The sequence below is a fragment of the Lissotriton vulgaris genome, chromosome 3_1 (assembly GCF_964263255.1).
Source record: "Lissotriton vulgaris chromosome 3_1, aLisVul1.2, whole genome shotgun sequence".
Lineage (NCBI taxonomy): Eukaryota > Metazoa > Chordata > Amphibia > Caudata > Salamandridae > Lissotriton > Lissotriton vulgaris.
Window position 1 is genome coordinate 1822206196 of NC_141689.1, and position 27973 is coordinate 1822234168.

Genomic DNA, 27973 nt, shown 5'->3' on the forward strand with positions numbered 1-27973 from the left:
GTCGCATCCCTCAGTTTTCTATTTTTCACAATGCCTACAACTACGTCAGAAAAAAGTATCTACTACTAATAAACGATTTACTCAGAAGAAATTAATCCGAATTTAGCTAAACAGAGATATGAGTATTGGAAGTAAAATATAGATGAGAAAAGTAATGGGGAAACATAAATACGAGTATTGGAAGGAAAATATAGATTAGAAAAGTATTTGAGGAACCAAATATTGGCAGATTCAAGGTAAAGGAGCCCTGTTTGGAGCATGTATCATATTAAAAGAAATGCTTTTTCTGAATGAACCTATCCAACAGACTACCTATCTTGGATTAAGCACCATGAAAGATCGGAAAAAACCCTCAATACCAAATGTTAATTCTACACTATTCACCTATTGGTAATCAAAAATTAACATCTCTGACATAAATGATATGTTTCAAAATGGAACCTTTACTTGTTCCCAGTTCCCTTCTGAAGGGTTAGCCCAATGGCCTTATGATTCCAACACCTGCACATGTTGTTTCCTTTCCAATGCCCCTGGTTCTAAAGCCAATCTCCCTAATCTATAACATGACAGTTGCACACCAGTAGTCATTACTACATATAGTGTGGGCAAACTTTTCCAACATTTGTTAACATATTCCAATCGACCAGCTGTGAAGGAGCATTTGTCCCTAATTAAATAATGCTTGGATTTTTCTGATTTCCTCCTGGGGCTAGGGGTGGGTGGTAAACTCTGGTCTGCCGGTGAAGTTCACAGAGTTTTTCCCACACTGCACTCCACTTGTAGTGTGGCAAAAGGTCTGCCAATCACTGTGTCTCTGAGTTTTTCTCATGCTTGTCTTGTCAGCGTTAAGCTAGTGAGTGAGAAAAAACCAGCACTAGACAGCCTCCTGTGGAAATTTCTCAATGCTTGCAGTCATGCCAGGTCGCTTTCACTCGTGTTGAGAAAGTTGCCACTTGCATTGTTATTTTACAGCGTGGGATAAGCTCCCGGAGCTGAGCATCAGGGCAAGCACTGTAATGTTTTCATTTTGTGTAATCCTCTGAGGGGGAAGCCGGAGGACTTGCTTTTTAAAATTGATAAAACTTCTGTTGTGTGTTTTTTAACAACTCTCCACCCACTTCACGGGCACTCTGCACTTCGCCGAGCAGTCCCACGTAGACCCCCTGAAACAGCGGATATTATCGCTGAAACAGGGATTCCCCCCCTCGCAGTCAGTAGGCGGAGACACGCCCACACGGGAGGCCACGCCCACCCGACAGCCTACTTAAGCGCCGAGTGAACGCGCCATAGTAGATTCTGTAATCATCTTAGGCGGAAGCCGGAGGACTTGCTTTTTAAAATTGATAAAACTTCTGTTGTGTGTTTTTAAACAACTCTCCACTCACTTCACGGGCACTCTGCACTTCGCTGAGCAGTCCCACGCAGACCCCCTGAAACAGCGGATATTATCGCTGAAACAGGGATTCCCCCCTCGCAGTCAGTAGGCGGAGACACGCCCACACGGGAGGCCACGCCCACCCGACAGCCTACTTAAGCGCCGAGTGAACGCGCCATAGTAGATTGTGTAATCCTCTGAGGCGGAAGCCGGAGGACTTGCTTTTTAAAATTGATAAAACTTCTGTTGTGTGTTTTTTAACAACTCTCCACCCACTTCACGGGCACTCTGCACTTCGCCGAGCAGTCCCACGCAGACCCCCTGAAACAGCGGATATTATCGCTGAAACAGGGATTCCTCCCCTCGCAGTCAGTAGGCGGAGACACGCCCACACGGGAGGCCACGCCCACCCGACAGCCTACTTAAGCGCCGAGTGAACGCGCCATAGTAGATTGTGTAATCCTCTGAGGCGGAAGCCGGAGGACTTGCTTTTTAAAATTGATAAAATTTCTGTTGTGTGTTTTTTAACAACTCTCCACTCACTTCACGGGCACTCTGCACTTCGCCGAGCCGTCCCACGCAGACCCCCTGAAACAGCGGACATTATCGCTGAAACAGGGATTCCCCCCCTTTGCAGTCAGTAGGCGGAGACACGCCCACACGGGAAGCCACGCCCACCCGACAGCCTACTTAAGCACCGAGTGAACGCGCCATAGTAGATTGTGTAATCCTCTGAGGCGGAAGCCGGAGGACTTGCTTTTTAAAATTGATAAAACTTCTGTTGTGTGTTTTTTAACAACTCTCCACCCACTTCACGGGCACTCTACACTTCGCCGAGCAGTCCCACGCAGACCCCCTGAAACAGCGGATATTATCGCTGAAACAGGGATTCCCCCCGTCGCAGTCAGTAGGCGGAGACACGCCCACACGGGAGGCCACGCCCCAATCATCCCCTTAAAATGTGCCAGTTGAGCAAGCGCAGCGGACGAGCGCAGCGGGAGCGCCGTTTGCGCGCTGAAGGCAAGCCCGTCTGCGCCCGTCCGCGCCAGGCCGGGCACAGGGCCAGAACCCCTGCCGGACCAGGCTGACCCCATGGTAAGCTACTCACGCCGGGATCTTCTCAGCCTCAGACCCATCATCGACACTACATGCAACTATGTGCATGATCTTGAAGGTCCATATACTAGCTGCACTCGTTGCCGCCCGGCCCAGCTCAAACTCCCCAACCGACCTTCTTTGCCCACAGTTCTTAAACTAGCCACCTTGAACTGTCGCTCACTTCCTAGACACGCTCTACTAATCAACCACCTGATAGAAGATCATGAGCTTGACGTTCTGTTCCTCTCAGAAACATGGATTACGGACCACTCGGATTCAGACATTGCCCTAGCTACTCCCCCAGGCTTCCTCACTCAGTCCCAGCCCCGCCCTTCGGGTAGAGGAGGAGGCGTGGCGATCATTCACCGAGACAACCTCACCTGCAGAATCAACGATGATCATATCACTAATTCTGAAAGCCTTCAATTCACCCTCCATGTAGGACCGACCCACTCACTATCAGGACTCCAAATCTATCGGCCCCCTGGGCATCTGTGTACCTTCTCCAAAGCACTCCTGGATACTATTGCATCTCAGGCCCACTCCACTCCCAATTTCTCGATACTAGGGGACCTTAACATTCATTTCGACGACCCCCTAGATACAGGGGCGGCCGACCTGACTGGGGAACTGGCGGCATATGGTCTCCACCTCTCTAACTCTGGAGCAACGCACACCAAAGGTCACCTTCTTGACCCGGTGTTTACGAACATCCTCACCCTTCAAATTACAGACCCCCTTCCGCTTCCCTGAACTGACCACTTCATGGTCCCTTTCTGTCTTCCAGGAATCCTCAAAAAACTCCATAAACCCACCACCTATACTAAGGACAGAGCATGGGCCAGTTTAGCTATAGAAGAGTGGGCCAGAACCCTGAATTCGACTATCCCGACTCCCTCGGATGACACTACCACCGCAGACAGTAAATTCAGGGAGTGGATTTCCACGTCTCTGGACTCCATCCTCCCAAAAAAAACCCGCAAAAATAAGAACGGGAAACTAGGATCTGCCCCATGGTACACTCCGGAACTCCGGTCTCTCCGTAAAAACTGCAAGAAAGCAGAACGGATCTGGAGGAAGGACTGGCAGCACGCCAGCAAAGAAGCTTATCAGCGGTCGGTGAGAATATATAAATCTACCCTGAAACTGGCAAAAGCCTCTCATTATGATACAAGAATTAAAAACTCCAACAACTCGGCAAGGGAATCCTTTCTCATTTTAAAAGAGTTACTAAAAACTCCTGCTCCACCCGTATCCAACACGCCCCCAGCAGACAAAAGTAATGAGTTGGCCAACTATTTTAATGCCAAAATCGACCGCATCCTAACCTCTCTGCCCCCTCTCGACCTATCGAACTATATGGACAACGAGGCATCCACTGATCAAACAATAAGCAATGTGCGTCCCCAGCTCACCTCCTTTCAGGCAGTAACAAGGAACGAGGTAGACACTACCATGGCCAAAATGAAAAGCGGCTCCCCTTTAGATCCCGCCCCTATCAGATTTCTTAAAACGGTAGCCCCGGTTATCGCGCCCACAATCACGGAACTGATAAACCTTTCGCTCTCTCAAGGTTCGGTCCCCCCCAGCTGGAAAAGTGCAGTCGTTAAAGCACTCTTAAAGAAACCCCAGCTTGATCCAACCGACATGGCGAACTACCGGCCAATCTCACTCCTTCCCTGTGTCAGTAAAATGGCCGAGAAATTGGTTAATGGCCAACTGTCACAATACCTAGAAGCTAACAACATCTTACGACAATCCCAGACGGGGTTTCGCCCGGGCCATGGCACGGACTCCGCCCTCCTCGCTGTCATCGAGGAGGCAAATTGCATCCTGGATTCAGGAGGATCAGTGGCAGTGATCCTCCTGGATCTAAGCGCAGCCTTTGACACAGTCAACCATCGTGTCCTACTTCATCGACTGGCTGCCGCAGGGATTGCAGGTGCGGCGCTCAGATGGATTAAGTCCTTCCTATCAGGGCGCTCGTTCCAGGTGTGGGATGGCAACTTCCACTCTGCCACCCTCCCCCTTATGAGTGGGGTCCCCCAGGGGTCATCATTAAGCCCAACCCTATTTAACGCTTACATGGCCCCTCTCGAAGATGTGGTTACCCCATTCGGGATTAAAATAGTAAGCTAGGCAGACGATACCCAATTAGTCGTCTCACTTTCCCAACTGGACAAACACCCAGACATCCTGCAAAACTGCCTAAAAAATATCCACAAATGTATGTGTGAGTCATCCCTCAAATTAAATGGCTCAAAGACGGAAGTCATGCTTCTGGGTAAGCAATGGACCACCATCCCTCCATCGGTCTGGCCAGATGAATTCGGGGAAATCCCCTCCCCGAAACAAGAAATTAAAACTTTAGGAGTGTGGCTGGAACCCGAGTTGTCGATGAAAACTCAAGCTACCAAGACAGCAGGGACCTGCTTTGGCTTGATGCGCTCCATTCGGAAGATCCTTCCACTTCTTCCTCCCTTATCCAGGAAGCTCCTAGTCCAGGGACTGGTGCTTGCGCGGCTGGACTACAGCAACATGGTGTACCTCGGAGCTCCAGAAGCCACCATGGCTAAACTCCAACGCACGCAGAACGCAGCCGCCCGGTTACTCTGGAATCTCCCTTCCAGAGTATCAGCCAAACCTGCAATCCAGGCTCTCCACTGGCTCCCAATACGCCAAAGGGTCGAATTCAAGGCCCTGTGCACTGCACATAAACTGCTCAATGGCTCCGGCCCTGCCATTCTGAGAGACCTGGTTACTCCCTATAAAGCTCCCAGGGCCCTCCGATCGGAGACAGAGAACCTGGCCAACATCCCCAGACACCGGAAGACACGGACTGGCGGCCGCCGCTTCTCGGTTAAAGCTTCCACCAGATGGAATGCACTTCCCCGCTCCCTCCGGCTAGAACCTAATCATCTGATTTTTCGGAAAAAATTGAAAACGCTGTTGTTTCCTAAATAGAGTCCCTCCTTTTGCTGTCCTCAGGTCTTCCTAATCATTATAGCGCGGGGATGCCCTCGGGTCACCAGGCGCTTTATAAATCGCTAAAATAAAAAAAAATAAAAAAAAATTCCCGGAATTCCGCAGCTCATGGAACTCTGTGGAATCTTACAGAGTTTTTAGGTAAATCTGTGAAATTCCATGAAGTAAAACTGGGACCATGCCACTCTAAAAATAAACAATTTATAGCGACAGAGAAATATACCATCCATAATGAAGAAGTAAATACTTAGAAAAGAAGCTGCAGAAAGAATTTAACATATAGATAAAGAAAACCTGCAAGCAGTTTTTAATTGTTTACTATGGCATGCACACACTTTCCAAAAGAGTGTATTCCTTAAACAACATCATATCTTCAGCCTTAGATCTTATTAAAGGAGATGTAGGTATTTACAACTAGGCTAGGTTAAGCAAAGAACTATAATACAATTAAAATGGGATTTACAACCTCTTTGATCATATTAGGTGCCCTGGCAACTTCTGAGTGAAAAAGCCATTTTGAGGTCGAGCATCAGCGCACATGCGCTGTCTGCAAGACCTGTTGAGGTCACCAAATGGCGAGCAATTCCACCTGCTGCTTACCATAGGCCGACTCCAGTGTCACTCTTCTTTGCTGGCTCCTCATTGGTTGGTGCTCCCGATACATCACTTTCATTTTTCCCTCAGGAGCACTGGCCGACTACAGTTTCCTTACGCTATAGGTGTTAACATGTTCCTTTGTGGTCTACTTTTTTATTTTTATGCTCAGGACATCTGGCAAAAATTGAGTCAATATGTTTAGAGTGAGAAACTGCAGATTGCAGAATGAATGGGATTTATTAAAGCACTTCGACACTGCATCCGACCTGTCATTGCCCTACATCGGGAGAGACAGTAGCTCTGCTTTTTAACATAGACAACAGACAGATGCCTATTTACAGTATTTTTTCTGGTGAGCCCTTAGATTACTGCTTTAGAAATATCCTTCCTGGCTTATGCACCCTTCAAACACATTGCTTAAAATATTGGGGGTCAGGAAGAGTCGGTCTTTCATTTCCCTACATGAGTTTCAGGCAGCTTCATTTACGCTCTGTTTACACAGGTGGGGCTCCTCCTCTGCATAGGCTGTGACTCTCGCCTCCAGCACGTAATGTTTAAAGAGGTGTCCCCTGTTGGGCAATAAATCCATTAAGTTGGGTTATAAATCCTCCAATCCTTCTCAGAGCGATGCAAAGCAAACAGACCCCAGCTGCCACAAAACACAGGAAATGTTCTTGCACCTTTGTCCGTTTATTGGCATGCCAAGGCAGAAGGCAGACGCAGTGTCACGTCTTGGAACAAACTTCTTCTGCCCCTAATAGATATTCACGGGAGAATATATGGGGCAGAAAGTGCAGTCATCAGTAAAATCATAAGATGTGGACAAGGCCAAATACGGATGTACATTTACAAATAGAAGTGTCATGCAAGCCCAGGACATAGAGCAATATAAGGGCACAAGGGACCAGAACGCAAGTTTAAGCCAACCTGTAAGATTCAGAGGCTTTTCACAGCTGTTAACCCAGGACGTGTCAAGGAGGGTAATACAGGTCCTGGGGTCAAGCTTTAATAGATTTGTAAAGGGAGGGGTGTTTAGGAGCACAGAGTAAGCAGTTTGGTCAGAGCAGACCTAGTTAGCTCAGTGGGTCTGAGATAGTGTGGAGGAGAATATGGGATTGATTCACTTATTTGGCTGATGTAAACATATAGATGTATATGTTTCCTCTTTAAACTAGGCAGCCTTGATATTTGTAGGCCAGGCTTTAGGCAGCACCAGTGGCAGACTCCTAAGAAATACTTTTGGTCCCTTCGCTTGTTTTTCATCCAAACATTTTTTGTCCAGGCTTATATTTTACTTTTCATCGCTCCCTCTCCAGCTTTTCTTTACCTTACTCACTGTTAATGAAGGTTTCTATGGGGCAAACTCCACCTGAAGTGATTGGAGTGCTTTACGTGAGCACCAGTTACAATATGTATGGTCATACTAATTTGTTTGTAGTTTGTTAGGCATGAAGAGATGAAGTGATTTGCCCTCCCCTTCTTCCTCTATTTCTCACACTCTTTTTCTGCTGCACTGTCTGGAGTTCATTCACCACTCTTGTGCATAAACTACCTATCCCTCACTGTCTTCCTGTCTATCTATTCTCTGCACCTCTCACCCCTATCTATTCACAATGCCACATAATTCCACTCCGCAAATATACGACACACTACCAAAAACCACCCCACACAGTTCAACCCCTAACAATTTCATTCCAAACCACATAATTTCACTCTACACAACACACATCCACAACACTCCAAACAAAAGCACATGGGCTAAAAACATTATCATTTACAATGCCAATAGCTCTAACTCTCGTAAATGCAAGACTTATTGAATTGCAAATGCTTGTTAAGTTTTACAGTCTATCCCTGAGACAGTAAGCAATGGTTATAAAAGAAGAGTAGTTGGGGTAGTGAAGTTGGCCTAACGGCTAGGGCGGTTGACCTCTAATAATACTCGGTTCGAGTCTTGGCATTGACACTTAACATCCTGTGATTCTGGGCAAGTCACTTAATCTCCCCGTGCCTAACAAAAATTAATGTGTCCTCAAGTAACACAACTTGTGCTATGTAAAGTGCTTTGATACCCGATTTGGGTCAAGGTTGCGCTATATAAAACTCTATTAAAAAAAAAAATCCACATACACATTATTGAGTATTGAACAAATGGAAGCAACACCATTTTCACTTAGTGAAAATCCTCCTGTTATGAGGTTGATACAAGTAGTTATTTTCACACCTATTGCAAGTTTTTGTTTTCATGATTGTCAAAAGTACATTATTAGGCTAGTATGAACAAATGCACATAAACATCTATTTCATTTGTAGTATGACTCTGTATTTATCAGTATTTCCAGCTGCAAGAGCTCTCTAGGTCATTCACTACTGTGCGATCCAATTGGGTGATGCCACTGGGATGAGCTCCGGGTCAAGGGATCAATTTACTGTGTAAATCCTGACCGGAGCTACCCCACCGAACCCCCCCCCTACCATCGAAACGACGAGCAACGGACCCTGAACAACGGCGAAAGAACTTTAACCCGGTTGCCAGCCTGGAACTCGGGGTAAGCGCCATTGGGTTCGACATGCCCCACTAGGAGGTCTGGGTCCCAAATGCTCTGGAGACTACCACCCTCCCCCCTCGAGTCTACTAACGGAGTCTCTCCCCCCTCCCCTAACCGCACCAGCCACCATCCGGTAGGGAGCACTTACCTGGCTGTGATGAGAGGGCGAGTCATCCACGAGGCATCCACAAGCAGCTCCCCCAGGGCTCGCGGCTCTGAGAGAACAGGAGCAGCAGCGAGTCACTTTCCCGCCGCCCCTCGTATAAGGAGGGTTTGTCAGGACTGCAGCAGGGCGGCACTCAATCGGAGCAGAAGAGCAGAGGTGGAGACCAGTGCGGGAGCCCCACGACGGTCCCGATGAGACCCTCTTTACCGTAGGGTCTGCCTGCCCCCGCCCGCCATCCGAAACACAAGTCTGAAAAATGAGCCCTAAATCTCCAAAAGGGCCTCTACACCGCCAGCCCGGCGTAGCAGACTAAGGATCCAAATGCCGAGCCACAGGAGCGCATAACGCCATCCTACATGCAAGAACAATCCCATTCCTCGCGCAAAGGGCCGCTGTTTCTAGTATGGCCACCAGTTTGGACACCAAATGGTCATGGAAAGAGGACTGGTCTGTCCGATCTCAGGTAATAATGGCTTTAATCTCAGAGGAATAATTTCTCATAGCAAAGAGGCAGTGGAGATCTCATGATTATTAGTGATTTATACACAGAGTATGCAGCAGAGACCCCACCCCTGGAAATCGCTGGTCACTTCAGATCCTGTCTCAGTGCTCTCTCAAAGGGTCGCCTGTCCCAAAAATGGCCGCCACTTTGGACATGTTCTGCTCGATTTCTTGTTACAATGGGCTTTAATCTGAGGCAGATTCTCTCCCAGCACAGGTGCATTGGTGATCTCCGGCAAAGCTGCGTCCCCCTCTCTCACCTGATTTTGTAACAGAGCCCCCTTCAACTGTTATCTCTGGCAGGCTGACATTTTTAAATAAGAGTTCATACACAATTATAAGAGGTGCAGTACAGAAAATTGCAACTGCAATTGCACGAAGTTAATAAGCGTGAGCGCAAAATCCGTTCGCTCACGGATTTTGCGGATTTTCGGTAAATCCGCAATCCGCGAACTCCCGCGAATGTACCAAAAATCCGCAAGTCCGCGAGCGGCGGATCCGGGGGTCAAAAGTTCAAGCCTTCAAGCTTGAAGTTGTTGTAACTATTTTAGGATGGCGCCGGCAAGCTGCCAGCGCCATCCTAAAATAGTTACTAAGTTAGCTTCAACAGGAAGCACTAATAGATAAAATAAAGCAGGTGCTCGAGCACCTGCTTTATTTTATCTATTAGTGCTTCCTGATGAAGCTAATTTAGTAACTATTTTAGGATGGCGCTGGCAGCTTGCCGGCGCCATCCTAAAATAGTTACAGGATGATGGACAGCTCACTCAAGGGATCCCTGCGCAGATTAGCTGTGATGCTGGACAGAGGCACTTGCATCCTTGACTTTCACGAGCGATCGCCATGCAGTTCCTATGACCAGGAGCTTCTTTATCCTGATCTGCTGCTCTGATCGGCCTCTGACCATTTATACACACAAGAGGTACTTGAACTCGCACAGAAGACCCCCCTCATTTATAAAAGTCCGCAAAATCTGCAAATCCGCAAATTCACGGATTTTGCGAATACGCGAATACGCAAACCCACAAATTCGCAGATCACGAATCCTCAAAATCCGCCCATGCCTGGAACTTAATGATACAAAGGCTCGAGGAGACAGGAAAATACAGAATGACCGCCACGATGGACAATGAAGGTACAGTGGTGATCTCAGGCTGAGCTCCTCTCTCCTGATCTTGCAGCAAAGACCTCCCCCTACTAACATCGCCGGTCACTTCATTTACCTATTGGCCCCACTCTCCAAGGGCCACCGGTCCTTAAACCTAACTCACCGCCATACTTTTTACCGTCTTTAAGCTCCAGCCCGCCTCTAGGCAGGTAGGTCACCTGACTGATAAGAGTCGACCTGTTTAGACTCCAAGTGTCCGTCAAAGTGTCTGTCCAAGGAGCTCGAAGTCCCTTGCTATCCTCTTCTATCTCATGATCGTCATCCCTCACCTTCGACTTTCTTGAGAACTGGTCCACCCTCTGAGAGGCCCCCGGACCGCTCCGCCCACTCCCCCCACCTCCTAGTTATCCACCTTCCCTCCTCCCCTACCACCTCCAGACTAACCCTTCTGAGGTCCCACTCCTCCCCTATTCCAGCTAGGACGCCTCCAGCCACTCAAATGATCACACTTCCTTGACCGTCCCTTAACCTCTTGTCTCCACAAGGGCAGAACACCTTCGCCATAACATTACCTCATAAGATCTCTTTCAAAGCAAAAAAACGCTTCAAACAGAATTTAATCAGGCAACACCCCGAAACACTAGTTGTTGACACTTATCATTGCCCATCTAGAGGACAGAGAAAAATGGACTTCATTTTCCATACCCTCAGGCCTGACTTGTGGGTCACCATCTTTAACTCTCTCCTCCCCGTCTCCAAAACAACCTTTACAGAACACAACCGTAAACGAACAAACTCCCCCCTGAAACAACAGTCCCTATACGGAGACATCTCCATCACCATTTTTGTGAATGGCACCATTCTAATTCAAGCGAAAAACGAGAAACTAGAGTATTTTGACTCCCTCTTCCCCAGACTTAAGGCAGCGACAGCTCACTACCCACACAAGCCGGTCCCTTTCACCTATAATGACTCCTTACAAACTCCAAGTCCTCCAACCCTTTCACCCAACCTCCCAGAACCCTGCCCCCCCACCCCTAACTGACTCCCAATCCCCTCCCCACAGATCCCAAAGCACGCCTAGTTCTCAGTCCCATCAGACCCTTTTCACCCAACCTTCCAGGACTCCGCCCCCCTCCCCAACTGACACCCAACCCCCCTCCCCCCAGCTCCCAAAGCACTCCTAGCTCTCAGTCTCCCACCCTTAGAGACCCCAGACCAACTAGCAATTCCGAAGCACAGCCCCCCTGCCAACCCCCACTCCACTAGCTCACATCGTCCCCCTCAGTGAAGAAAACTATCACCTACAAAGGGACTGCAACCCCCCTCGTCTCTAGCCTTCGCACTCTCGAACTCTAAACCGGAACCAGATCCTCCCCCTCCTGTTATCCCCCCCATTAGTGACTCGCCTCACAGCCCCTCACACTCAGGGCTCAGTTCCACCCACCCTCCCCTACCCTCCCTGATGCAACGCCTTGACCTGCTAGAAGCGCAGATCGCCACCCTGATTTATGGCCTGAAGGAAACCTTATCCTCCCTTGAGAAACTCCAGCTGCCCTCCCCCCACTTCGCACCACCTCACATCCATACGCCTACCACTAGGAATGACTCTCTGCCCCCCAACGGTTCCCTGCCCCCCCCCCCCCCCAGGTGCCCGGCCTCCACTCACTAAACCCCGGACGGAGTCACGAGTAGACAGTCCCAGTAGAACTATTCCCACCCTTTCCCCCCAAGAAGTGAGCGTACTCGTCTCATCTTACGACCTCCCCTCCAATCAGCTAACCCAGGCCCAACCCCTTAACTCTACTCCCCTCTCCTCAACCCAAGTAATCACTGGAGTAAGTAGGGACCCGCCCCCCGAAAAAACCCCAGACCCCCTACATATCTATCCTCCATTCCCAGAGCCAAGCCTGATAATCCAAAATCAAAAGAAGACCCTCCCATTAACTGTTTGCTTATTAATAGCCGGTCCGCCGTCAAACATGCAACGGAAATAGCAGAAGCCATCCTCTCTCATGACCTGGATGTAGCTTTCATCACAGAAACGTGGCTTAATAACCTTTCCGTCCCCATTATAGACATGCTGGTGCCACCTGGTTTCTCAATTATCCGCAAAGATAGACCCTTACACAAAGGCGGCGGCATAGCAATTATTCACAAAAAGGAACTCTCCATCACTGAAACCAAGGCCTGCCTGTATATCTCCTTTGAATGCCTTTCGGTCAACTTCAAATCGCCCAATCATTGTTCACTTCACTGCCTTCTCCTATACCATCCTCCAAGCAACTCTATTGAATTTGGCGCTCAGCTCTCAGATCTGGTCACTCAAACCGCACTCAACAGCGACTACAGATTAATTCTGGGGGACCTCAACCTCAGATGGAACTAAACCAAAAACCCGATCATCCAATCTCTCAGCACCCTTCTGCAAGACACTGATATGATCCAGCACTGTTCAGAGGAAACTCACCATAGAGGAGCGATCCTGGATGCAATCATTGCGGACAAAAATGCAATCACGATTGACCATATCATCCCGGTGGACTGGTCAGACCATCACATCATTCTCTTTCATATCAACCATGCGGCCCTACCCCTCCCACCTACTCAAGCCTCCCCTAAGTGGGTCAGGAACACATTGAGAGTCCCCCCAGACAAGCTAGAAGAGGGACTGATCTCACTCCTCCCGAACTCGACGGAGCTCCTCTGAACCACGGAACTCACCTCGCTCTACCACTCCAATTTGGAGCTCATCCTGGATCAGCTGGCACCTCTGAAACTGAAAAAACCCAGAAGCATCCCCTCCAGATCCTGGTTCTCCACTGACATTAATGAGGAAAGGAGATACCTCAGATCCCTGGAAAGAACTTGGAGGAACAACCCCACCTCCCTCCACCGGGATCAACTTGAGACAGCACGCACAATCTACTATACTCATATCAAGAGCAAAAAGTCATCCTTCTTCTGTTCTGCTTTAGACAATGCCAAAAAACGCCCCAAAGAACTCTTCACCATCATCAGGAACCAAACCTCCAATCCAGCGATAGCCAGCAAGGCGGCGTCCAAAACCCACTGTGATGATTTTGCAAGATTTTTCAATGAAAAAATCGCTAAAATTGATCGATCATTCAGCGCTAAGCCCTCCGCCCGCACAGAGACCCGCCCTCCTGCAACAAACCACAACAGGACTTCAACCTCGCCTGGTCATCCTTCCGACCGGTTCAGGATGAAGTGATTAGCAATCTCATAGCCTCTGCTAATCCCTCGTCACACTCCCTAGATCTGCTACCCTTGAGACTGACCAAAGACCTGAAGCTTACTCTAGCCCCAATCTGGGACAAGATCATCAACAGTTCTCTGAGCGAGGGCTCCATTTCTGATTGCCTCAAACTAGGACCAGTCACGCCACTCCTAAAAAAACCCGGCCTAGATCCCAAGGACTTGAACAACTTCAGACCGGTTTCGATCCTCCCGCTCTTATCTAAAATTCTTGAAAGATGTGTGCTGTCACAGCTTACCCAACACCTAGAGAACACTAATCTACTCGACCCACACTAATCAGGGTTCAGAAAGGGCTGCAGCACGGAAACCGCAATCCTAAATGTCCTAGATGATTAGATGATCTGCACAGGTCACTCGACTCCAACCAATGTAGCCTCCTCATCCTCTTAGACCTCTCGGCTGCGTTCGACACAGTGGATCATACCCTGCTACTCAATGTCCTCCAGGAGAGAGCGGGTATTGAAAAGACGGTTCTAAAATGGTTCTCCTCCCTTCTCAACAACCGCACACAAAAAATTCAAATCAACAGCTCCGAATCGGACCCCCTTCCCCATTAATAGAGGAGTACCACAAGGGTCAGTACTCTCCCCGCAACTTTTCAACATCTACATGGAAACCCTCACCGCACTTCTAAGGAACTCCAACATCCCCTTCCACCTCTACGCAGACGACACACAACTCTACCTGGAAACCACATTAATCGCTGACATTAACAGACTAAATAGTACACTCACAGAGGTTCAACACTGGCTCTCAACCAATCACCTCAAACTCAACGAAGAAAAAACAGAAGTGCTCCTGATCTCGAATAAAGATGAAAACACCCAAATGACTGAAGGGCTCAAAGCCCTAAACGCCCTTAATGTTCCTCTTGTGCCGACAGACTCTGTAAAATCCCTCGGGATTACGCTCGACCCCAAACTGGACATGAAAAAACACATCTCAAAAACTGCCAAAAGTGTGTTCCTTAACCTGGAACTTCTCTACAAACTAAAACCCTTCCTCCCCCCCAAAAGATCTGAAACAGGCCACCCAGGCACTGGTGCTCTCCAGAATTTACTATGGCATTGCAGCTCTGACTGGTACAGCCAAATCTCACCTGGGACATCTGACCACTACCCTCAACGCCGCAGCAAGAATGGTCACAGGAACAAAGAAATACGAACGCATCTCACCGGCACTCAAAGACCTGAAGTGGCTCCCTATTGACCAAAGAGCTTGCTTTCGCACAGCTTGCCTCACGCACAAAGCCCTGCATACAGGCAAACCAGAATATCTTGCCGCCAAACTCAAAAGGGCCGGTCAGTCTAGGAACCTCAGAAGCTCCAACACGCTCCTTCTCATCTCTCTGAAAACACAGAAACATAAAACCGCAAATAAATCCTTTGCGGGCAATGCTCCTAGGATCTGGAACTCCATCCCCAAAATATCAGAATGACCGCCTCCTTCCTGAAATTCAAGATGCTACTCAAAGCCCTCTTCCTTGAGCACTCTGGAGCGCAACGAGAACCCCATGTCGGATTGTGAAAAACCTCTATCTCTATGATCCGTGCCTGATCTCCGTCCTGGAATGCGCCCCTGGTGTCATTGTTCAGACTTTTATTTCCCGCCTGGGCTCCTTACTCCTGCTTACCTCCCACTCTGTCTATCTGATGCATATCTGTATTTGTCTATTTGGTGCATATTTGTATTTGATGTGAAGCGCTCTGATACCCTTGGGTCCAGCTAGCGCTGTACAAAACTTCAATAAATAAATAAAATAAATATGATGCTTTGATTAAGTTGTGTCCTACTGGTTACTCCCACTTCATTCATCCCCATGCACCAAAATCTGTTAAATAATGTTGTTAACTAACATTAGTTGCTGCGGGTTGAAACCTGATCAAACTTATGTGATTATGATTTCTAAAATAATACAGTGTGTTGAAAAAACCTTGCACCCATTGTCTCAACATGTAATCAAGGGTATCCCTTGGCCTAGCATTGATATGGAGGACATGTGTTTTGAAAAACATAACAATTTAGTAACAGTGTTGATGCAAAAAGAGGTCACTTTGACTTCTGCAGCAGAAACCTATATCTTACAGGCAGCCAGAACTGCTGTGGAGATTCAGAGTCTGTTACAGACACAATACTCAAATCATTTTGCTGATATCGTTCATATGATTTTCAATACACTCTTCAACATTGTAATAAGTACTTTTTTAAGAACAGCGAATCTGGTTTGGTGACTATATTTAAAGCTGTGTTTGGACTGATACAATCGGGGAAACATCCATTACAACGCAGTCATTACATCGCACTGCTTTTACAACGCAACTGTTATAAAGCAACTGCCTTTACATCGAATGCCGTTGCAACGCATGCCATTACAATGCATGTCACTACAACACATGTCATTACAACTCATACCATTACAACGCATGTCATTACAGCGCATTATAAGGTAAGCAATCTAGATTTTTTTTATTTCAGTGTGGGTATGGGGTTTGGGGTAGATGGGAATAGTCATTTTTACCCCTACACTATCCAACACTTTCCCTACTTTTGCGCTCACTGGAGTGGGAATAGGTATTTTTACCCCTACTCTATCCAACACTTACCCTACTGTTGCCCTAAACCTATTATACGTTGTAATGCTATGCGTTGTAATGGTATGTGTTGTAATAGAATGTGTTGTGATGGTAGTTTTTTTAAATGTGGTGTAATGGCATGCGTTGTAAAATTATGCGTTGTAAAAGCATGCGTTCTAATTGTTTACGTTGTAACGTTATATAGGTGATACCATCATGCTTTAACTCTTTGTTCTCCAGTCTTTTTGGATGATTTCACACCATCTTTCTATGCATGGGCTGTAGTATTGTCATATCCATCCTTATTCAACAAGGAAGGCATCAACATGGAATAAATGTATCCAACCGCCCAAAAGTGACTAGAAACCTTAGCACTCTATCTGGAACATGAGTAGCTTTCTAAACTACGTGAAAATTGGATATTGTCTATTCCTAAAATAGATGCTCTGCATGTGAAACCCATCTTCTGGTGCATAAACTGAAATCATTTTGGATCATCATCTGGATTAGCCCATGGTGTTTCCTAGATGTGAATGTGCTCCTCCAACCATTGTAACCACACCAGAGGCAATGCCAAGCTATGAATATGCCACTACTGCAAGATGCTGGCTATGATGGATCAATATCACCATAGTTACTCTTTGAAGAGCTTTCTGAAGGTTGGCTCGAGTTACTGCAGTCATTCAAACCTCCAAACTAGGAACTTGAACTTTTACTAAGTGCTTTGAGCTACAAACAATTCCTGTACAACCGTGTCACGAGCCAACAACTACATGCAAGCCTTCACCATCTATTCCACGACCACACATATGCTGTGTGGGAACCTGTGGTCATCTAAATATCCCCAAATTATCACATGATTCGATAAAGAACATGCACAGGATCTTGTATCAACTACAAAGACTGTCATGAAGGAATATTGTGATGGAGAAATTATTTGTATGAACTATTTATCTTTAAGCCACAATATTCCTCCAATTTGGCTGCAGGGTGTTCCAACTTCTCCATCGTTGGGGATTTAAATCTGCACTTTGACAAATTAGCCAGCCCTACGGTGTCCAGTTTCATGGCAGATCTTGAGGCACTCCAGCTGATTCAGCTGGTGTCACAGCCTACCCATTCAGGGGACCATAACCTCGATCCGTTTTTCACCAATCTTACGGAAGCCTGCATCTCCAGCTACACACCTCTGGCATGGACTGATCATTATTTGATACAGATCCACTGCCCTACACCGGCTATACAACCTAAGCCAGTGGTGTGTTCTATTCCACGACGGCGCTGGAATAAACTAAAGCTGGACGAGTTTTTCCATCTCCTATCGACCGACTCATTTGACATAACTGGGTCGGCAGATCAGGTCTATGATAGGTTTTGTAACTGGGTAACCAGGGCTTTAGACACCCTCATCCCCATTGTATGCTGTAAAACGGGGACCGGTAAATCCAGCCCTTGGTACGATGACTCGCTGCGGGCACTAAAGGTTTCTTGTAGGCGTGCAGAGCGGGCTTGGCGCAAATCCTATAACAACGTGAAGAAAGGTTTGTACTTGTCCACGGTGAAACTGTATCACCGGGCAGTGTGCAGAACCCGCGCCGCCTTCTATGCCACACAATTTAGGACTAGCTCTAACCCATCTAAGGCTATTTTCAAGGTGTTGAAAGATCTCACTGCCAAAAAGGTAACTACGATCCACCAGAGCTCTGTTGAGCACTGTGAAAAATTGGCGGATTTCTTTTTGGAAAAGGTCAATGCCATTTATCGGGCTTTTCCGTTGGCCACTCCTTCGGCTAATCCAACTCTTAAGCCGTTAACATCAGAGGGGCTGCATTCTTTTCCTACTTTAATACCTGAAAGTCTCGACAAATTGGCTCATCAAGTGAAGTCGGGGTCCCCAGCGGATCCGCTTTGCCCAGCTGTGTTCAAAGACCTAGCGGTACATGACACCTCACCGCTATGTTCTTTGCTCAATACGTCGCTCACATCCGGCGTAGTCCCACTGAAGTGGAAACGAGCCATGGTTCGTCCTATCCTTAAGAAACCTAACTTGGATGGTAGCAAGCCCGAGAGTTATCGGCCAATCTCACTCCTACCGTGGCCTGCTAAGGTGACTGAGGCGCATGTCAACGCGGTCCTCTCGGAACATCTACTTCATGCTGACGTCCTCGATGTGACGCAGAATGGGTTCAGGGCTGGTCACAGCACGGAGACGGTTCTGCTGTATATGGTGGAGCATCTTCGCTCCGTGCTCGATGCGGGGCAAATGGCGGCGCTGGTGCTATTAGACCTGAGCGCCACCTTTGATACCGTATCGCACCCGATCCTTCTGCGTCGCATAGAGGAGGTTGGTGTCACCGGCATTGCTCTCCAATGGTTCCGGTCTTTTTTAGCCAATCGGGCCTATAGCGTGACCGTCCCGCCTTACCGGTCCAAATACCATCCGCTGGGCCTGGGGGTCCCCCAAGGCTGCTCGCTGAGTCCTACGTTGTTCAATCTATACGTAAGGCCGCTAGCTGAGGTTGTCAGGCAAAGGGGTATGACAATGGTGTCATACGCCGATGACACCCAGCTAGCGGTTACGATCAGCGGGGATGCCGATGTCGATGCCCCCAGGTTCCAACAAGGACTGCGGGCGGTCGCCGGCTGGATGACGTCCAACTGTCTCCAGCTGAACGCTAGTAAGACCGAGGTCATGATTTTTGGCAAACAACCGGAACTTTGGGGAGAGAGATGGTGGCCAGGGGATCTGGGTCCTACTCCCATCCCAGTTGCCGAGCTTAAAAACCTCGGGGTCTGGCTGGACCCTTCCCTTACGTTTGCTTGTCATACCAAACGTACGGCGGCTTGTTGCTTTGGCATCCTGCTCGGGCTCCGTCCAGTGCTCAAGTTTTTTGATGCCCCCACTAGGCAACTCATGATCCAAGCCACTGTCATCTCTAGGCTGGATTATGCGAGCTCCCTATTGGTAGGCCTGAACCAGGCAGAGATTGGGCGTCTACAACGGATCCAGAATGCCGCAGCAAGATCGGTGGTAGGATTACCTAGATTGTGCCCCACCTCTAGTACTCTGCGTTCATTGCACTGGCTCCCGGTGGCCCAGCGGATCCAGTTTAAGGTCCTCTGTGTCGCCTATAAGATTCTGAAGGGGTCCCCAGCTATGATTCTTGCTACTCTTCTGGCCCATTACATTCCAGCCCGAGCTTTAAGATCTGCTGATTTAGAACTGGCTGTTGTCCCGCGCTTCAAGCGGAGCAGGGCCGGCGGGCGCTCCTTTCAAGTGCGTGCGGCGGTTCTTTGGAACTCCCTTCCCCCAGCGATCCGTGCCCTTGGGGATCTGCTCTCCTTTCGCCGTGCGGTGAAAACTTTTTTATTCCCTTAGTTTAAATTTGTCTGATTTATTGTTTCGTTGTGTTGTGCAGCTGCCTTGTCGGGCGCCAGGACGCTCCTTGGCTGGAACATCTGTGCGCCTAATAAAAACGCATAACTTAACATAACATAACATTTTGAATATTTAGTATCATGCTTGGTCTGTTTAATTGCCAAATGAATTTCTTCTTGATATACATCAGGATATAATATGTGTTTTCACGATAATGTCTTTAGTGGACTGTTTTATATAATGTAACATTTCAAATATCTTTTCTTATCTCTTGAGACATGCAAGGCTTAGAAAAAGTATTCATGCAAAGCTTGTCGCATTATTTTATGCTGTTTATATTTTTTATGATATCTTACATGTATTTATTTTATGGTTTTGATGAATTTACCAATCTATTTTTAGATACAGAGATTCAGATCCTATTTCTGAGAGCATGGATTCCTGATTATATATATATATATATATATATATATATATATATATATATATATATATATATATATATATATATATATATATATATATATATATATATATATATATATATATATATATATATATATATATATATATATATATATATATATATATATATATATTTGACCCATCTATGCCAAGGGCCAAGACTCCTTTTTTGGGCTGATTGTTGACTTGTGTACCTTTGTTGTAGATGCCGTCTGTCCTTATCTTTCTAGGTCCCTGTGAAGGTGTCAAGTCATCCAGACAGTGACATTGATAAGACACCTAATACAACATCAGTCTGGGACAGGTGTCTTGTTATCTATATTTCAAGGCTATCTAATAACAACAACATGAGCAATGTTGTCTCAATTGAAATATTTTTACCATATATGTTTATACTAATGCGCATCAGACTAGTATATTGATGTGCACAGGTTATGTCAGAAATCCGTCAAAAATTCCCCATTGAAGATAAGATCGATAGTCAACAGTGTCAAAGGCTCATCAATGGCCATTGGATTAGAGAGGGGCTTTTGCTTATCAATACAGTCAGAAATTCTGACAGAGATCACCAGATTGTCATACTGCTGCAGCATCCAGTCGTACACTGAGAGCTGGTATGGAGCCAAGTCGGACAGAAGAAGAGAGGAGCTGATCCCAGCTGATGTTTGTTTTCCTCTCGAGTGAACACTCTATCCTGGCTACTGATAACTACAGTATGCAGTGTGATGAATCCCAACAAACTGTTGATGCAAGATAAGCTACTGCATGCTTTCACAGTATAGCGAATAGAAGTAGACTTTAGGGTGTTAGTTTGACAAATGACCTTTTGACTATAGTAGAAACATTCATGTTTTTCTAGTTCTTAGTAACATGCATCAGTGCTGTTTTGATAATGTTTTGTTTGGCTATTTTACATGTGCTAAGCAACAGGTTAAGACTGTTGAAATAAAACACGTTTTAATATAAAGTGACTTTTCTTTTAGTGCATAACTTGTGATATTCTATAGAACAAAATTGGTTTTGATTAACCTCTACATCCCAGACCCCTTTCTTAGGGGTTGTTAGTAACCATGACAGCACGAACACCACATCAACTATGAATTGAGTGGGGTTGTGTGGGGCTCCACCGACCTGTACTTTCACTTTCAAGGGTTGTGCACCGAACTAAGTTCAGTCATCCATGGGTGGAAAAGCAAACCTTTTAGAGCTAAGCCAGAGTCTTAGTATACGCAACAAAATTAAACATGTCTCTAGATGTGAAATTTTGGAGCTCCCTCACATCCAACTCCTAAACATGCTGCCTTTCCAGACTGCATAGTTTCCTAACTTAAAGCTTACATTCTTGTGTTCTGTTTGATTATGTATTTTCAGATGCATTTGTCAGGAAGCAGGGGTGAGCTACTTCAATTTCAGTTTGGATTTTACTTTTTCACATACTCCAATCATCACACACACTACAAAAGTTAGGATTTTGGAGCTGTGTACAGATTAAGGGCCTGATTCACAAAGGTACACTTACACTTTTATTCACATTTACTAGTTTATGGAATTCAAACAGTATTTGTAAAGCTCAACTCTCTCACCCCTAGGGGTATCTGGATACTGTGTATCCATCAAAGAGCCAGATAATGTCTTTTTCTGAAGTCTACCAGCGAGGGGGCTGTAGGTAGCTGGAGGGGAAGGTCGTTCCAGGTCTTGGTTGTGATGTAGGAGAAGGGGTGGCCCCTGTTGTGGCTGTGATGGATGTGGGGAGTATGTGCAAGGGCGAGTGAAGAGGAGTACAGGTATCTAGCGGGTTGGTGGAAGTTCAATCGATGTTCGAGGTAGGCAGGTCCTAGGTTGTGGAGGGCTTTGTAGGTGTGCATGAGGATCTTGAGCTGGCATCTTTTCTGGTTGGGAAGCCATTGGAGGTTTCTCAGGTGGGGGGTCAATATGGGTTCTTTGGGGGAGGTCCGGGATGAGTCTGTCTACACTGTTCTGTATGATATGGAGTCTGCTGAGGAGCTGGGTGGAGATTCCAGCATAGAGTGTGTTGCCGTAGTCGAGGTGACTGGTGATGAGGAACTGGTTGACAATCTTTCTGGTGTTGATTGGAATTCATCTGAAAATTCTGCGGAGTACGCAAAGTAGGTGGAAGCAGGAGGAGGCAACTGTGTTAACTTGTTATTTCATAGTCAGTTGGCAATCGAGGATGATGTTGAGGTTGCCTGCATGGTCAGTCGGTGTTAATGTGGGTCCAAGTTCTGCAGGCCACATGCTGTGTCCCATGCAGAGGTGTTCTTCCCAAACATCGGTACTTCAATTTTGTTGGAATTGAATTGGAGGCAGTTATCTCTCATCCATTTAGCTACTTTGGTCATGGCATTGCAGAAGTTGGTCTTGGCATTGGAGGGGTCCTCGGTGAGTGAGAGGATCAGTTGAAGGTCATCTGCGTAGGAGATTATGTTGAGTCTGTGGGATCTGACGACGTCTGAGAGGGGGGTCATGTAGATGTTGAGTTGTTGGGCTCATATTAGGCGGACCCCAGAGCTCCTACCTTATGAGGAAGCCCTATCTGAGGTTATCAGGTTAGACATAAGTATTAAAGTAGGTTGGATCTCCAAGCTTAGGAAAATATGTCAGCACTAGGGCTTCAAGCACACTGGGACAAGCAGAACCCACCTAGGAGAGAAGAGCTTAAACGTCTATACTGGGAATGGGTGAAACAACTAGAATCCAGCAAACCAAATTTGGGGAGCCTAACAGCAGAATTTTACCTTCATAAACAGACCAGACACTTAGCGCCCTTTTTAGACATAATTCAGGTCCCTTTGGACAGGATGTTATACATCCATTTTAGGTTTGGCACACTTCCTGTCTGTGAGACAACAGCTAATTGGGATCCATGCAACCCAACACCAAAGGACTGTCCATGTTGCAGGGCCCAGTAGAAAGTATTGCCCATGTCATGTTTGTCTGCCAGGCATACACCACTCCGAGGATGAAATGGTTAAAACCGATCTGCCAGCAGCTGGGCACACAGGACTATCGGGTCACCCTGCGCATCCTCAAATCAGATCCTAGACCACACTTGGCCTGCAGCATGGCCAAATTCCTAAGTCATGCATGGCTCATCAGACAAAAGATCCAGACAGGAACACAGCAGCACTTAGTAGTATGAGGATTGCGTCCAGATGCGATAGGGCATGTAGGCAGGCAATTATGTTTGATATAAATGCTATGCATGTGACCTTATTTTGCTTTTAGTCTGTCAATAATGTTGCCACGAGGAGGGCTGAAAAGTTTAATAAGGCTTGCTAGAGATTGAAAATTGGGTCCATTGGAAGAGGCACCACACTATGAAGTATTGTAACGCTTCCTTCTACTCATTTATAAGGTGGTTAATGTATGTTCTTATTGTAATATGTTGTATTAATTGCTTTATCGCTGATCTGTCGAACACCATATTGTACTCTAGTTGCAGTCACGTACTAGGTTGGATTGTGAATACATGTTTATCTGCAATATGCTGTTATATGAATTGTTAATTTTTATATCTTTTTTATATATTAAAGTGTGTGTTTTTTTAGCTTTTATGACATGAGCTGTCAAAATAAAGCTTATACAACAACAGATGTTGAATAGGGTGGGGCTGAATGATGATCCTTGTGGTACTACACTGACATGCATCTCATATGATGTATTAGGGTGCGGAGGTGAAGGGAGGCAGTCAGATGCTCTGCATGTGTCCTATAAGGAAGGAGGTGATCCACTTGAGGGGGTTTTGCTGTATGCTTATGTTGTGAAGTCTGTTGATGAGGGTGTAGTAAGAGAATGCGTCAAACACTGCGGAGCAGTCAAGGAAGATCAGGGCACAGTTTCTCCTCAGCTGAGGAGTGATCTGATGTCATCTGTGGTGGCGATCAGCACAGTCTTGATGCTGTTGTTGGCACAGGATCCTGATTGAGAGGCCTCCAATAGGTGGTTTAGTTCCTGGAATTTGCTGAGCTGCTGGTTGATGGCTTTCTCGAGAGGCGCAGGGAGATAGGACCATAATGTTTGAGATTGTGGAATCAGCGGAGGCTTTCTTTAGGAGGGGTCAGACGTCTGTGTGTTACCATCTGCCTGGGAAGGTTGCTGTGGAGATGGAGGTGTTAAGGATGCTGATGAGGTGCCTGCTGATTGGGGTTTAATGCGAGGTTGTAGAGGTGGTGGGAGCAGATGGCAGTGGGCACCCCAGAGTGAATGGAAGACATGATGGCTTAGATGGTGAGGACGGTGAGCAGTGACCAGGTGGTGATGGTTTGGCTGGTATTCACTGGTTGGTTGAGGTTGTCGGGGAGGAGGGTGGCAGGTTGGATGTTGAAATTGTTGTAGATGCTGATGATTTTGCTGTCTAAGTCATCTGGGAGGGCTGGATGGTGTTCTCCATGGCTGTGGGGTTGGAGAATTCTTTGACTATTTTGAAGAGTTCCTTTGTGTGGTTGGCTGCGTAGTCAATGGGGGTAGTGATGGCTGATTTCTTGGCTTCTTTGATGTGCCGGTGATAGTTGCTGAGGTACTCTATTGGCGGGGTTCATGCTGGTGCGCCATCCTTTCTCCAATTGGTGGCAGTTGTGCTTGGTGGTCTTGAGTTGTGAGATGTACCAACTGACATGTTTGTGGCTCTTGTTGGATTTTGTAGGTTTCAGTGGAGCAACTCTGTCAGCGATGTGGGTGATCCAGGCAGCAAAGTTCTGGACTGCCTGGTTGAGATCTGTTTGGGCCGCAGGTTGGGAGATGGCGAGGGCCACTTTCCATTGAGTTTTGGTGACCTTGCTCTAGCTGCGGTGGAAGGAGATTTGATGTTTGGTGATGGTGTGTTGGACATCTGTGATGGTGAAGTATACAATGGTGTGGTCAGTCCAGGTGAGTTCTGTGGAATGGCTGAATTTGATTCTGTTGCAGGAGGTGAAAATGGGGTTGAGTGTGTGTCTGGCATTGTGAGGGGGTTCGATGACCAGTTGGGTGAGGCCAATGTTGTTTAAGTTTTCCAGAGGTGCGGTGGAATTGGCGTTGTTCGGGTCATCAAAAAGGTAGTTGAGGTCACCGAGTACGACGTAGTGGTGGTAATTGATTGCCAGGGGGCAATGAGGTTGGGTGGGCCTCACATAATGTTGCTCAGGGTCCTGGGGGCTGTAGGGGAGGGTGCCCTTTAATGTGGTCTTTGCTTTAGTTTATAGTAGGAAGTTGAGGTGTGGGGTCGTTGATGGTAATGGTGCATCTGATAGTTTCCTTGAAGTTGATGGTGATGCCTCTGCCTCCTTTCTTGGCACGGTCATAGTGTATTATCCTGTAGCCTTCACAATGGCATTTACGAGTAGTAGTTTTATGACTATAGACACTTAGCACAGAAAAAGATGAACAGACGGAGGTGCAAGACTGCACATAGGCCTGAATCAGAAACCAGTTCATGTAGGAACCAGCAAAGTTTGGCAACATGTAACTATACATTGGAGTACTCAATGAGTGAGTGACACACATAACTCAGGTGACAAAAGCCAACAATTGTGGATGAAATGTGAGGGGAATAGGGAGGAGCAATGAGCTATGTTGGGAGTGTCTTGGAAGGGTTTAGAGATGGTTCTCAATCACCCACAAACGAGTGTTGAAAGATTCAGTAAAATAACTTTCCTGTAACATAATCGTGATAATGCACATGTGGCAACAATATTAATAATTGTTATTTTATAACACCATTTGAACTTTCAGTGAAAGTATCATTATGACTTATATGCTATAGGAAAGTGCCCCTTTTGAGGTGGAACTGGAAGTGAACTGGGCCCCTACCATCAAGGACCAGATCTCTTTCTTGAAACTGTGAAATTGTTTCTCCAATTGGCAATACCTTTAGTACCAACTGTAAATCCCTAGTAATGATACCCCTGGCATCCAGGGTCTAAAGGGAACTAAAGAGGTACCCCAAGGGCATCAGCAAAAATTGTGCCACCTTTAGTGGACCCCTCACAAAGCTCATGCAAACTGTCACCGCAGGGTGTGTTTCTTGATGCAAACAAAAATGAAAACATGACATGGCACGCAGCCTGTGTTTCATGCCTACCAACACTGCATGCAGTATGAGTTAATCACCCCTACAAGAGGCCTTTTAGCCATAAGGCAGGGTGCACTATACTATATGAGCAGAGATGCCCCAGTGCTGGTCCTTTCCATTACTGTCAGAGCTAGTGACCAGGAAGCTATTTTTAAAGCATGTTTTGGGCATAGGTGAAAAAGATTTCCCCTGTTACATGATGACTTCACTGAAAATAGGGATGTTTTGTATTAAATATCTTATATTAATAAACCCACACTAATGCCAGTGTTGGATTTATCAATACATGAACGCAGAGGGCACCTTAGAGGTGCCCCCAGAAATCCTACACAATACTGGTGTGCTGACTGGCTTTTTTTCACCAGCCTGCCAACAGAGACGAGTTTCTGTTTTGTCCCCCCCCCCCCCCACACCCCTTTTTGCCTCCATTACTTTTCAATTAAATGCATGGCTCCTACCAACTGCACTAACAATCATCCAGCATACTTTCTTACCCTTGCTCTGTGCAAGGTTCAGGCAGTTGCAGGAGACAGGCACATGCACTTACAGTGCATGCACCATATCGCAGGTTTTTCAGAGGTGGAGTGACTTCAGCCCTAGTGTGAATCCCCAGCCAGAATGTAGTGCCACTCCTCCTGCATCATATATCCCACCCTTGCTGACTGACAGCATCTTGGGGGCTTCAGACTGCGGAATGTGATTCCCAAGAGTGTGCATCGATCAGCGAAGGTTCACCTTTCCCATCCTGTCACAGCATTGGGTGGATCAGAAATTCTCCCTGACCCCACCCTACTGTGATGAGTTGGGAACGGCAGCCAGTAGTGGATGCAGAAGTTTGTAATGGTGCTGGAAACAAGGGTGAGCATTTAGGATGGGGAGCAAACGAGGTTTGCTGAACGAGACACACAGAGTCAACTAACTCTACTGCAAGTTCTGCTTGGGTCCATGCTGTAAGTTTGTCTCCAGTCCTCTGTGCAACGTGAGCAGTCTCCAAAAACAGAGGATTTTAGTCATTCTGGGTGTCGGGTTGGGTCCAGCGCAGCCTCTATTGTATTTATTTCGCCTGCAGCATTTGGGAGGTGGGAGGATAGAGGTGACCTATTTCTGTTTGGCGACTCGGTGAGAACAGAACAGAGTTGGAAGTGGGAAAATTCATCTGAAATGCTTTGAGTTATTCATGTTTTTAAAGCAGCAGCCCAAAGTGGAATGCAGAATTGCTTCTGTACTACCATTTAATTTTTCAAGTGCACCATGGCAGCTCAGCATTCAAGTGTCTTGAAAAGTGCATTGGTTTTCAGTACATGACCTTTGTATTCCACAGGTACGAATTAGGAATAGAGAGCTTGGGAGCGGTATTCTATTTTGCTGTGGATTCTGAACCATTCATATTCCAAACCAACAGACACTGACCACTGACTGACTTTCTTTGTTTAAGTGTTTGTCTTCAAAGGTGTAAAAGTCAGGCAGATCGGGAGGACCTTAGATGTATTGAATGTGCCGCCTGTGGCAGTTGCCTGGAAAAAATATTTAGACCCGGGTTAGTAATATAAAAGTCTACTAAATACCGCTTTTTTTTCTGTCCTCACAAGCGTTTATTTAAAAACGTTGGACATTACCCTCATGATTATTTTATTTAAGAGATATTGTTCCCCACATTTCTGTGTTTTAGTTCAAGGTAAATATTGTTTGCATTATTAGAACATTGGAATGTGGAGCACTCCATTGAATAAGCTCCGAGCTTTTGTGAGCCGGTAAAAGCCCGCAAAGCAACATTCCAATGTTGTTTTACAAAGGCCTCTTGGAGCCCGAGGGATTTAAAGCACCT

The 27973-nt window shown here is 46.6% G+C and overlaps 1 pseudogene; it reads left to right on the plus strand.

Annotated features, from left to right (window-relative positions):
• Positions 1-27480, plus strand: part of LOC147728497 (uncharacterized) — a 77765-nt pseudogene extending 50285 nt beyond the window's left edge.
• Positions 27481-27973: the final 493 nt, after the last annotated feature.